Here is a 14,315-nt window from a genome sequence, read left to right as displayed (position 1 = left end):
GTGAAACAGTAAATGTGGTTCAAGCTAAATTTTCTCAATAAGTTGGTTTTAACAGAAAATATCCAAGTGTTTAACTGAAGTTATTCTATCCTCTTTCAAGCACTTCCAGCTCAAGTAAGCTAACCTATTTTGAGTGTCACAATATCAGACTTGGACTAAAATATTTCTTGACTTGTTCTGTGGCTTAGGTCACAGTCAAACTGAAACGTTCCACTACTGACATTTACTCATTATTTTGGTTTCAAATAAATTAGAAAAAATTGTGCTTTATTTTGTCAGAACAATGCATATGTATTATCTACTTCATGGTATATGGAGCAGACTAGAACGTGGTAGGTATCTCCATGCATATACTGTGACTGCCAGAATAAAAGCAAAAAAAGACTTCTTTGAGTTAGTATATGGAGCATGAGTACTGTATGATGGTAACTTTTTGTCTGGAGCACACGATGCTAAGAATATAAAAATTCTTATAAGCCAGAAAACAAGCAATGTACATGAAATATTGTTTTTATAACCATTATCTTTAGACACTAATGAAAAATTAACTTTGTGTTAGTGGTAGTATTCATATTACTGCTATTTTTCTGTGAAAGGGCTGACTTTTATGGATGCCTTAGGAAACAAGGAAAATGATGAAACTAATATAAGGTTTTCTAGTTTTATTTGCAGTCCCATAAACAAAAATATATTTTCTTGTGGAAAATATTCAGAATTAATCAAAATAATAACGTCTAAACTTTGGTTTTGAATAAGTAGGAAGTACTCTTTTGCTCATAAGATACCGGAAATATGCAGATTGCATACATGTAATAACCTCCCTTATGACATTTTGGATTGCTTGGGTTTTACCCACCTCCTTGTATGCCTCTAGAGAGGCTAAATTGAAGACTAAACTGCAAGCATTTGATTCTTGTTGACCTACTGGGGCCCCTAATTGGCAAAAAGCAAAGAGCAGGCAGCATGGGTTTAAATTCTGTCTCATCATTCTCCTGAGTTTAAAGACAGTGTGTGGTTTGGTTCTTTTAAATTGGAGAAGAATAAGTTATAATAATACCTACATTTAAAACAATCAGCATAACTGACCTAATAGGATCACAGAATGATATGTTGGAGAGAACAAAACTTACTAAATTATGCATATTTTACAAACATGTTTTTTATGCCCAAATTTATTTAGCTCACAAACAACTAGCAATGACAGCCAGAGATACTGGTGGCAATAATCATTGCCAGTCCTCATGAAGTAGGAAATGTGCTGTTCATCCTCTTTTCTATCCAGTTTGGGTTATGCTGTCTCATTTTGTCAAGCTAGGACCTAATGTAATCTTTCCCACCAACCTCTGTCACTCCTATAAATTAGGACTCCAGTCTGTCTGCATTTTTATTTAATCTTAACCCCTTCAGCTGGCTGGTGGAAATTATTAGTGAATTTGCTTACTTATAGGTTAAAGTACTCCACAAAGAAAAGCAGGAGATCATAGCAGGCACCAAGCCTGAAATTGTTGTATATACTAGCGAAAGGTTTAATGCTAGTTTGACATCTTCTCCGAACCGAAAGAATAGAAAGAATTGGAGGTATGTTGCAGTGCAAGTTCACAGTGACTTGTAGTCAAGACTGCATCCCTAGAAGTCTAGATATGGTCTGTGGTTACAAGTTTGAACATTGCCCAAAGAATATGTAACGATCTTCTATTCCCTCATTACTGCAAAAGATAGCAGGTCCACTGTAGTAATATTTGTTTTCATATCTGCATTCTGCAGACTTGTACATAAGGTTTAGTTATTGCATTCAAGCAAAAAATAATCAGATATTAAACCCAGCATGTTACACTTCTGTTTTTATATTCTTTGTAGAAAGACAAATATTTCAAATAGGACAAACAAAAGTATACATAAAGAGCTAGTTTCCAAGACAAACAAGATCAGTAGCAATATCTCTCCTGTATGCAGTGGTGATTAATATTTCTGTGAAAGACTGGATAGTTTTCTAAATATATATTAAGGAATTTTTAGATTTTATAGATTAAAAAAAATTGGAGATTAGTTGAGCTGGAAAGGACCTCTGAAAATTGTTTTGTCCAGCCCCTCCTGCTCAAAATAAGGTTACCTTCAGCAAGTTGTTTATGACAGTGCAGTGTCTAGTTAGATTTCAAATGACTCCAAGGATGCAGGTTTCATAATCTCACCAGGTAATATCTTCCAGGGTTCAATGACCTGTAAAATAAAATCCTTTTTTTCATATAGTCAAGTGGAATTTCCTGTATTTCAGGTTGTGACTATTGCTTCTTATCCTGTCACAGGACACCACTTAAAAGAGTCTGACTTTGTCTTTATTTCCCTCCCTCTCTTCAAATATTGGTCACACTGCTAAGATCATTCCTTTAGGGTTTTTTTCTCAAGGCTGAACAGTCTCAGTTCTCTAAACTTGTCCCTGTTTAACAGATGTTCCCACCTTGGTGGATTTCCAGCTCTTTGTTGGTCCAGCTCTGGTATATCCATGTCTCTCCTGTGCTGGGGATGGGACGTCACCACCCCTGAGTGAAAAGGAAGGATCACCTCCCTCAACTTGCTGGTAAGTTGATCCTATGCAGTCCAGGATGCTGTTGACCTTCCTTGACACAAGGGCCCACTGCTGGCTCATGGTCAGTGTGTTGCCCACCAGGACTCCTGGATGCTCTCTGTCAAGGTACTTTCTAGTCAATTAGTTTCAGTCTGTCCTGAGGCATGGGATTATTCCTCCCCAGGTGCAGGACTTTGCATTTATGCTTGTCAAAGTTCATGAGGTTCAGCTCCAAAAGGGCTTTGACTTTCCTAACCCCTTTCCTGCAAAAGCATCACAACATTCCTCTCTGCTACATGCCTGTACTTCCATCTGTTGTATTTTGATTTTTTTTTTTAATATATGAGTTAGGAGCTCTTTGATTATTCATGCATTTGTCCTGCCAACTTTGCTTGACTTCTGGCATGTTGGAATAGGCAGTTCTTGAGCTTGGAGGAGGTAGTCCTTGAAACTCAATGAAGATTTATGATCTTCTGTCAGGTATTCAGTAAAACATTAATCTGGTCTACACTTCTTCTTCAAGAGAGAGGAAGACAGACTACTCTGTTAGTGACACCTCATAAGATGGTTCATAAGATACATGTTCTTTCCCTCCCATCTCTTAACAAAATGACAACAGAACTTACTACTTTTGTAACTGTAAAATAGCTCAGTATCTACATTTTAGATGCCAAAACCTAAGAAAACTACTAATTAGAAATTACCAATTAGATTTTCAGTGTGATGGACTAGACATGTTTCTAGAATTTATAGGTAAAATTCTGTCTCTGTACCTGCTTTCATAGAAAAATAAGCCAGACTGGAAGTAGAAAAAAGGTCCACACTGTGAGATAGTCACATTAAAAAACTGTCTGAATAGCCAAGTCCAAAGAGTGATGGTAAATGTAGTTACATCCAGTGGGCAACCAGTCATAAATGGTGTCCCCCAGGGCTCAATATTGGCACCAGTCCTATTTAATAACTTTATAGACTATCTTTATGAAGGGATCGAGTGCCCCCTCAGTAAGCTGAAAGACAACATCAAGTTGGGGGGAAGTGTTAATCTGCTGGAGAGTAGAAAGATTCTGAAGAGGGATCTGGACAGGCTGGATCAATGGGCCAAGGCCAATTGTAGGAGGTCCAGGTCCTGCACAGGCTTGGAGCTGAGTGGATAGAAAGCTGCCTGGTGGAAAAGGAACTGTGGTTGCTAGTTGAAAGCTGGCTGAACATGAGCCAGCAGTGTGCTCATGTGGACAAGAAGGCCAATGGCATCCTGGTTTGTATTAGAAATAGTGTGGCCAGAAGGACCAGGGCAGTGATTGTCCCCCTGTACTCGTCACTAGTCAGGCTGCACCTTGAATCCGGTGTCCAGTTCTGGGCACCTCACATCAAGAAGGACATTGAGGTGCTGGAGTGAGTCCAGAAAAGGGCAACAAAGCTGGTGAAGGGTCTGGAGCACAAGTCTTATAAGGAATGGCTGAGTGAGCTGGGGGTGTTTAGCCTGGAGAAAAGGAGTCTCAAGGGGGACCTTATCACTCTCTGCAATGACCTGAAAGAAGGATGTAACCAAGTGGGGGTCGGTCTCTTCTCCCAAGTAACAAGTGATAGGACAAGAGGGAATGGCCTCAAGTTGCATCAGGGGAGGTTTAAATAGGATTTTAGGAGAAAATTCTTCACCAAAATGATTGTCTAGCACTGGAACAGACCACCCAGGGAAGTAGTTGCTTCATCCTTCCTGAAGGTATTTCAAAGATGTGTAGATGTTGGACTTGGGGACATGGTTTATTAGTAGACTTGGCAGTGTTCGGTTAAGAGCTGGAGACTCAATGATCTCAAATATCCTTTCCAACCTATGATTCTGTGACTACAGAAGGTGTAGTCACCATTCAGGTTTGAGTATTTAGTGATATTCTGCTGATATGGTCACTGAGAGTTATGTACCAATATCTCCTTAGTAAGGTCACTCTCAGCAAGTGCAGAGAATTCAATGATCTTGTTACCACTTCAAAAAGTGCTGCTCAGTATACTTTATATGTGAAAGAAATTTATATGTGTTCTTCCATGAAATTAAGCCATTAGTTACTAAATAATGGTTGCTATCACCATGGATAAAATTTGGATGATAAAATCTCAGCAGTATCTACGATCTATATTTTTCCAACTATATTTTTGCTTCTTCTATACAGCATAGTAGAAGCAGGCGTTACTGAGCACTGATACTGAAAAGTCTATATGAAGGTTTTATGGAGGTTTCCAAGATCCAAAACTTGTTAGGTTGGTTTGACAAACTTATTCTAAAAGATTTCTTTTATAAATACCACTAGCCTCAGGAAGGGTAGAAATTTGACAACAATCTCTTTCCCTGATGTGTTAACATTTTTCCTGTGATAGAGAGCAATTGACAGGTTTTATCTCATTTTATTGCCTGTAAGAGCAGGAAACTAAATCCAGTAATTCAAGAGATCTTTTCTAATACAATGTTTCTTTCAACTGGAACTTGTAGGTACAGGATTTTCTTAAAAAAATCTATCAGATGGAAGTGAAGGTTAAAGAGATGAAATAGATCACTTGCTCCATTTATCTATTAGGACAGTATTGGTCTTTTGAATATTCTCCCTTGTATTTTGTTCAGTGTCATTTTAAAAATCTTTAATATCAGAGGTTCCAGTACCTCTCTTAAAAGATCAACTTGCAGGAAAATAGGTCTTATGATAGATGTCTCTCTGGCTACATCCATGCCTTTTATCAGTACTGTATCAGTACAGTAGTCATTGGTAACTCCTGTCTAGGTTGAGGAACTATTCAGAATAAAAGCAACCCTTTGTTCAATATTGGTAGTTAAGAGACACAAAAAACTAGTCGTACAACAGCAAGGGTCTCAAGCAAGGTGTCTGGTGTTCAGAAAGCTTACAAGTTCTCTAGACTTACCTGAACAAAAAATTTTTACTGATTGTGGAGGAGCTCAATGACCTAGCTGATTCTTCTACTCTTAACACATTTGTGCAATGTCAGAATGCTTAACTCCAGCATTTATAATGGTTAGTATTTTTGACTGATGCCAATACCTAATGTCTCTGTGTCTGCCCAGTCCTGCATTTCTGAGGAGTCCTGAATTGCCCCCTCTCCTGCTGGTTGATCTGTCTTAGTCAGACCCCAGTTTGAAACCATATGCTTATTCACTCACAGGTGTCCTTTCACACACTTTGTTCCCTGCATGCCTAAATGGTTTTCCAATCTGCTTTGATTATTTGCACAGTGAAAATTAACAAGCCCCCAAAGACACCACTTACAAGTCATAGGTGAATCTTTTGACTTTCCATGAAAGAGCTATCCTGAAGTGTTATGTCAATGGTGGTCTTTCCATTCTCTTTCAAAGATCACTAAAACAGCCTCTTCCCATGAATGTGGAGTCATTTCAACCCTTCTGTGTAGAAGATGCTGAATTATAATACAATGCTGTATTGGGTCTGGCTGGGATGGAGTTCATTTCCCCATAGCAGCCTTCACAGTGCTGTGCTTTGCACTGGTAGCTAGAAGGGTTGTTGATAACCCATCAGTATTTTGGCTACTGCTGAGCACACTATCAGTACTGTAACATTCCTTCTGGGAGGGGGCACAAGGAGGCCAGTTGACCCAAACTAACCAAAGGGATATTTCATACCATATGGTGTCAGTTCAGATATAAAAGGTAAAGAAAGAAGCAGGAAAGGGAGTATTCATTATCTCCAGTGGCTACCTGCTGAGGAACCATTACATGTGCTGAAGCCCTGCTTCTTGGAAGTGGCTGCCCATTGCTGCTCAGGGAAACAGAATAAACCTTATTGTCTTTTGCTTAGCTTTTGCGTGCACAAGGTTTTGCTTTGCTTTTGCTTTAATAAACTGCTTTATCCACACCCACGAGCTGTTTTCAATCTTACTCTCTCCCCTGTCCAGCTTGGAAGGGGAGTGATAGAGTAGCTGAGTGGGCACCTGGCATCCAGTCAAGGTCAACCCACCATAAGTGTGATTACTACAAATCTACAAGCTCCTGTGAAGATAGAGATAGTAAATCTAAAGAGATGGAAACATCCAAATAGAGTTGAATATTACCTTGAACTTTATAACTGCCTGTGACCATTTCTAAATAAGGTACAAGTGAGAACATTTTGACTATCAAAATGTGGATGATTTCAAATTATTTCTTTTAAAAAAATGTCTAATAATATCAAAACAACTTTCTTATGCATGCCTACCTTTGTTTGCCTCACTATTCTCAGAACTTATAAATTTAAATCTATTTTCTTTGGAATTACTATATAATTATATAGCAATCAGCTTACAGTGTTCAAAGTGTTTTACACTTCAATGATATAGGTCCTCCAATCTGTTCTGAGTCATATATAAATATCATGATCACAATTGGAACTGACGGAGAAGCTGAGATGCTGAAAAATCATTTAAAACTCTTCTCCAGACTCAGTTCAGAATAATATTCACAAGATGACTAAATCATATAGAAGTGTCCTGGGATACCTGCATCTCTCAAGTAAGTGAGGTTCACAAATTGAAATAATATAGTCATATCGGTTATGCTTCTGGGACTTGAGCTATTATTTCTAGGTTTTGCTCTGGGTTATGTCCACATCCTAGTTAGATGTCTGTAATATTGCTCTGCACTACAGCACTGTAGCTGGACCCTCAGATAGGGCCTTAAGGATATTTCTAGTTCTAAGTTCTACTTATGGCACCAGGGACTGAATGCCATTGTCAAACGTGGTACTTATCCAAGTAGTTCTCTTTCACAATAAGCCAATGAAATAAGTTTTTATCAGATATCTTGTACTCCAGTGGATTTGGATATAATTTCTTCTACTGACATCTTTATAATATCAATTTTTTATCATCTTTTCTTCTTATTTTTTCTTTTGTCATAGTTTTCTTACAGAAAATGACATTTTTTAATATCTTTGCTACAGAATACAGTCATTAAGAACTAATTGAAAACCTGTTAAAGGCACCTTCCTGTCAGAAAAATTAATTTACAGCAATATAGACGAATGGCCTATCAGTACAGTACATAAATATGCTTCATACTGCACATTTTCCTGAGCAGCTTTCTTCATAATATCATAGAATTATATATATACATATAGATATATATATATATGGATGTAAAGGTGGTTATATTCAAGCCAGTGTCGAATTTTTAGGTGTTGCTGCCCTTATTTTATAGTATTATATTCTTCATTTCATAGCAAGAGAATGACAAATTTCAGAAATGTTTTTGTGTGAACTTGAAAAATCAATATAATAAAGATGAAAGCATACACATACACAAAGTAATAAAGTTACTAAGAGACTTTATAGAGAACATATATCTCAGATAATCTTTAAACTAATTAAAAGAGTGAAGGTTATCACACATGAAGGGTGAGATTCGTCCAGGTTAAAACACATATAGAATCGAAAATTTCCCTTTGTAACTGTGTGTAAACTAGATTTCTAAACCTATGAGACAGTCACTGTAAATTTACAACTTCATTCATACCTGCTTTGTGTCATTTCAGAAGCCCATGCTTCCACAATTCCAGAAAAATGGGTGACAGGAGGTTCAGCTGGTGCAAAAAAAATCAGTTTATTCTACAATGTATATACCTGAAACCATCATGTTTTCGCATGCTACAGTAAGTCAAGCCAGATAGTTCTCCATATTCATACCCATTTAGAAATAAAAAACCAAACAAAAAAACCCAACCAACCAAACAAAAAAAAAGTGAATTCCTACACATATCAACCAGAAAGTAAAAATCAAGGTGCTACCTACTAACATCCAGAAAATAAGCACCTATAACATGTAAGTATAGGGCAATGAGAAAGGAATACTATTTATGCCCTTAGCTGATGTTTCTTTTAATGAAGGTGACTTCACACTGCTGCACCTTAAACCAGATTAGGAATCACTTTAACAAGTTTATATTCTGATTAATTTTCTTATGAAGTGCAAATGAAAATAAATTGTGTAATGATATTGTCTTCCTTATCACTTGAGAAATAACTGATAACATTTTTATTTAAATCAGAGTCTCACTTAGGATTTTGTCTTTTGCACGTTTATTTCCTCTCTTTATAAAAGTCTCTCCTTTATTTTTCTTTTAGTAGGACTTGTCCCTCTCAGTCAAAACTATTATTCCTGTAGTACGCTGACAGGCATTTTCACAGCTGAAAATACTAGATGCTTCATAGGAAAGTGCAAAAGACATTGCAAAGGGCAGAGAATCATCCTCCCTAGTGAAATCTTTGCTAAATCTTATGTCATGCTCACGAGATTTTTATTTCCCTTGCAAATCTTGTTCTTCAGTGCTTTCTAATTATAACTCTTCTTATTTATATACATATATATATATACATAGATATTGACTTGCTGGATATAGCACAGATCTTAACTGTGACATTAAATAGTAATTCATGTCATTGGCTAGTTCTGTAGCATGTGAAAAATACACTTTATTTCAGCACTTTAAGACAGTCTGACTTTACACATCATGGGAGGTATTATATTCTTTCATTTAAGATAGAAACCCTAGAAACTAGTAATCTACCATATATAATTTTGTGGTTTTCTCATATACAAGAAGTAAGCAGACATTTCTTTGCAACCCCATTGTATACTGAGCTGCTGACTGAAGTGGAGACTTTATGCCCCATCATTTTAATAACTGTTGAGATACCTAAACTAGACTTCAGGAGCTGTCAGCCCATATAACAAAACTTCTAAAAATTACTTGAAACTAGATTTCTTCTACCAGTATTAAGTGACAAGAGCCACAAGACTTCCCAAATCCTAAACTTTATAAATCAATATCAACCCCCAGAGATGAAACTGGAATGAGAGCAGTGGGAGTTGTCATAGGTCGAAACTGCTCCATCATCTAGGAAACCCAGTAGACGTAATGTCTTTGGACTTTGGCAAAGCTTTTGATATTGTGTCTCACAGTACCCCTCTGGATAAAATGTCCAGCACACAGCTGAATAACTGTGTTACACAATGAGTGAGCAGTTGGCCCATAGGTTGGATACAAAGAATTATAGTGAATGGGGTAACATCAGGCCAGCGTCAAGTCACTTGTGGGGTTCTGAAGGTTTCTGTCTTAGGCCTATCAACATCTTCATAAATGATTTGGATGTAGGACTGGAATATTCTCCCCGGGGAAGTGGTCACAGCACCAAGTGTGACAGATTTCAAGAAGCGTTTGGACAATCCTCTCAGGCACATGGTGTGTGTGACTCTTGGGGTTTCCTGCGCAGGGCCGGGAGTTGGACTTGGTGGTCCTGGTGGCTCATTTCCAACTCAGCATATTCTATGATTCTCTGATTTGATTGTGTGAGCAAAAATCAAATAAGGATCTAAATTATTTGTTAAAATGTTGGCACTGCATGGCAAATTGGCAATTAGCGAGCTATACAATTTGGCTATTTATTGTAAACTGCAGATGACTGACAATACTGAATGCTCACGAAAGGTTAATAAACTGTTAAATATACCTAAATAACCTTCTGTTACTAATCCTAAATCTCTAACCACACATACACAGAGAAAGGCATTAACACAGTGACATATACCCCACCTCCCCAGGACAAACGGGTGACAAGCACATACAACTTTTTCTGGTAGTGTCAATTTCACTCCTTATTCACTCTATTCACACTTATGTTCCTACTTTTATAATTTATATTATCAAGATATGTCACCAGAATTAGGGATATGTGATCAGTCTCACAGAAATAATTCCTTGTTAGTATTAGGAATAAATGTGTACCTATTCAAATGGGATAAATAAAGAAGTAAAAAGAGTCAAGAAAAAACTAATTAAAAAAAGCCCCATCTCAAAACAAACAAACAAACAAACAATTAAAAAAAAAAACCTAAACAAACCCAAAAAAAAAGACCAACTGAACAAAAACACACAGAAAACTGTAAATCCACGCATGTCATGATGTGGCTCTGACTGTTTAAACTTGACAGTTTGATTTCATAGAGGAGGAGAAACTGCTCGAGAATACCAAGCTCGTAAAAAGAAATACAAAGACAAGAGTAGGTGGTAAAGGGGTGAGTTATTTCAGCTTAAATGTCCACCCCCATAAAGACTTATACCCAGATGCCATCAGCCATTCAAAGTGAGAATAGGAGGGAGGAGAGGAGGAGACAGAGAATAAATTGTGTGCAGCTGTAGAGATGAGCTCTCATGCTGCTGGGGGATTCAGCCAAGCAGTGATCAGCTGCAATGGCATAAACCACAATATGGTCATCTGAGATGCAAATCTCCCTTAAATGGAAGAAAAGATCTTATGTTTTACTGTAATTAAATACAATCACTGAGTGGGATACTGCTTTCTCAAGGCTTCCACTGATTGTATGTCCAAGTGTGCCTCACAATTCCCTTTATTTGCCATTGTTTAGGACTGAGATTAGCTCTGTTGGTTAGAGAACAGTGCTAATAATGCCAGTGTTGTGGGTCTGATCTCTGTAAAGGCCATTCACTTATAACTTGGACTCGATGATTCTTGTGAGTCCCTTCCAACCCAGAATATTCTGTGATTCTGTGGTCTCATCTAAGATATGAAACAACTGATGATATATCTGGTTTTAAAAGTCACTGGGTCACAAATAGCTGAAGAGAAGAATGCTCTTCAGGAGCAGGACTGTGCACTTGGTTTGTTCCTGGGCACCTTTAAGATTTGGTATTAGCAACTGTCAGAAACAGAATGTCAGCACAGAGGGACCTTTGATTCAGTTGTGTACATTTGGGCTTACTTCTTTTATGTTCCTATCTGATGGTCTCTTTTTTTCTCCTTGTCTTTTTACAGTCATCTCATTATAATCATAGTAACTTACACTTTTCTATACAGGAACTTTTAACTGTGACTTATGATTTTGGTGATTTTTTCCCTCATTAGAGCAGCAACTTTTATTCCTCCTCCTTCTAGCTCCTTCTTTTGTTCTTGAAACTTAATACGTAATCTTCCTTTCCACAACATGGACTTTTCCAGAAATGAGGCATGTGACAGGACCACATACAGCATCACAGAATTCAATTAAATTGCATAAGAACAAATATTAGCATCTCATGAGTCCATGAAGAATTAACTTTACATCACTAAAATCTACATAGTCCTCTAAGGTGTAGACCTGGTTGAAAATAAAGGTGTTAACTTTAATGTGATAAGATGAGATTCATCTCCAAAAAGATAAGTGGTTTGAAAATGTTGGGACATCATATTCCAGCATCTAAAGGGGGATCTGGTGTGTTGGAGATGAGGGCTGCATCCTATTTCAGGATCTGAAGTGGGATCCAACCTGTTGGTGGTGAGGGCTGCATCCTATTTCCAGCATGTGAAGTGGGATCTGAGGTGCTGGAGGTGAGGGCTGCGATAGGAAGGTTTCCCTGTCCCACTCAACCACGGCACCTGCTCAGTAGCCTTGAGCTCCATCTACCGGTTCTCCCTGTGAAAACTCCCCGTTCTCGGAAGAGGTTTAGCCCTGTTGTCCTACAAATTGACCCAGCAATTCATTTCATCCCTAGCTGACAAATATAACCAAGCGGCACATTAGCTTCTATCTGGCCAAAATGGTAGACATGGTACCAGAGTCACAAAATTGCCTCTGGAAATCTTCTACATATGTTATGATTCTGCATCACCATACTTACGGGAAGCTGAAAGTCCAATATGCTGTTCTGGGAAACCCAAGGAATTTACAACAATGCCTCAAGGGCTTTGTCTGGTACTCTCATACGTGCCATCAACAATAGCATACGAGCCTGGAAAAACAACACAAAAACATATAAGACAACTTCCACAAAAATATACAGACACTTCTGAGAGGCATAATTTTAAAGTAAAAACTCTTAGAGATCAGGATTTCAAGCAGTATGAGAATCATAGTCAAAAAGCTCATGTTGACTTTCACAGAAAACAAAGTAGAAAAAGTATAATTGCAAATGGATCAGGACTGAGTATACGATAAGCCCTTGGTTTTAAATTATATGTTATAGAAAATAAAGTATTTGGCAGTCAGAATTTATAAATAATTTTAAATATTTACAAAAGTTAAACCAATAATAAATATACAAAGATTTATGTAATGAGGTATTCTTCCTTGGTCTGGGTGTTTTGGGCTTTTTGTTTGTCTTTTTTTTGTTTAGTTGGTTGGGGTTGGTAGGGGTTCTTTTTTTCAGGGTGTCGGGTTCTTTTTGTTTGTTTGTTTTTTGTTTGTTTGTGGGTTTTTTTGGTGGTGATGGTTGGTTTCTTGGTTTTCTTTAAGTGTCAGCTAACTTTTAGGACTATTGAACTCTCAAATGTTCACAGGGCATTAAATTGTGTTATTTAGAAGAGAACTTCCTGTAATTGCCATACATTAAGAAAATAATACATGGTTTAATGGTGTACTAACAATTGAATTTATTGCAAATTATTAATGGATTTCTCTCAGATTACTCGGACTTTAACTTCTGACAGCAACTGTGTTTGCAGTCCATGTTAAAAAAAACTACATTGCCAAAGTATCTGTCCCAATGGTCTTGTCTTTATTATGAATGGATTATATCTTTTATCAGGAAAGGAATATGGAGGGAATAAGACACTGCATGAGTTTTGTAGTACCACTAAGTCGAGGACATGTGATTTATATCTCTTTTTCGTTAGTAACATTATCACAAAAAAGCTGAACTGCATGTGAGAAACCAGACGTATGAAAAGCAGATGGCTAAGTTTCCATATATTTAAGGCTGTTTCCTAGGAAAAAAAAGTTACACTGGACAAATTGCTCCCATTCTTCCTTAAAAGCTTTTTCCTTTATTTGTCAAGGTGGTTGTAAGGTAAACATACACAGGAATTCCCAAGAATGCCAAGGCAGTGCAATGATTCAAAAAAAAAAAAAAGGGTTCAGATCCAAGGACCACTTTTTTATGATGCAGTTTCAATTGGCCCTTCAGGGGTAAAAGGCAATGTCCCTCCTCCTCCAAGGCTTTTTATAACTTCTCTCTCTCCTCTCCCACTCTCTCTGGCCCAAGGAGGCCTTGAACATGTCTGCAAACATGTTAACTGCATACCAGAGAGCAAGGTTGAGAACTTCTTTTGCTATGGGGGGTGGATGGGGAAGGAAGCATTGAGAGGTGCCTTTGAGAAAGAGCCACCACCCAGGTAGAAAGCCTTCCTAGCGAAACGAGTTCTAGCTTTTCATTACAAATTCTTCCAGAAATGTAACTATTCCTACAGTGTAGTACAGAAGCCTTTAGGTTTCTCCCTGATGGATACACAAACAGCTGTCATTAAAACTGATTTTATATTTGTATTAATTTATGTGTGTATGTTTCTCTTTTTCTATTGAGAAAACCTTAAGGTATACAGACCATGGTAGTTTTGAAATGTCAATAACTTCATCAAATGAACTGTTTTATTAGGTGGATAAATACACATCATTGAATCAGTACAATCAAGGAGGATTAGAGTCTATGTAAATTCATTATTAAATGTGGCTGTAATTCAATATGTATCACCAATCTCCTCAGTTAATCAAGGCAAACCCAAACATTTTGGACTGTACTTTATAGGGATTTCAGACTTTTAGTCTCCTTGTCTGCTCTTATCCTTCGAGAGAAGATGTCTAATATGATTGTCTAATCAGATTTGTTACTCAAAGAATGTAAATTGCAATTCATGCTGCCAGAGCAGCATGAACATCAGAAGGTACTTAGAAAGGGGAGAACTAAACCACTTAAAAAGAAAAAAAACCAAA

Source organism: Corapipo altera, unplaced genomic scaffold (assembly GCF_003945725.1).
Source record: "Corapipo altera isolate COAL_440 unplaced genomic scaffold, ASM394572v1 23, whole genome shotgun sequence".
Lineage (NCBI taxonomy): Eukaryota > Metazoa > Chordata > Aves > Passeriformes > Pipridae > Corapipo > Corapipo altera.
This window is presented reverse-complemented; position numbering follows the sequence as displayed.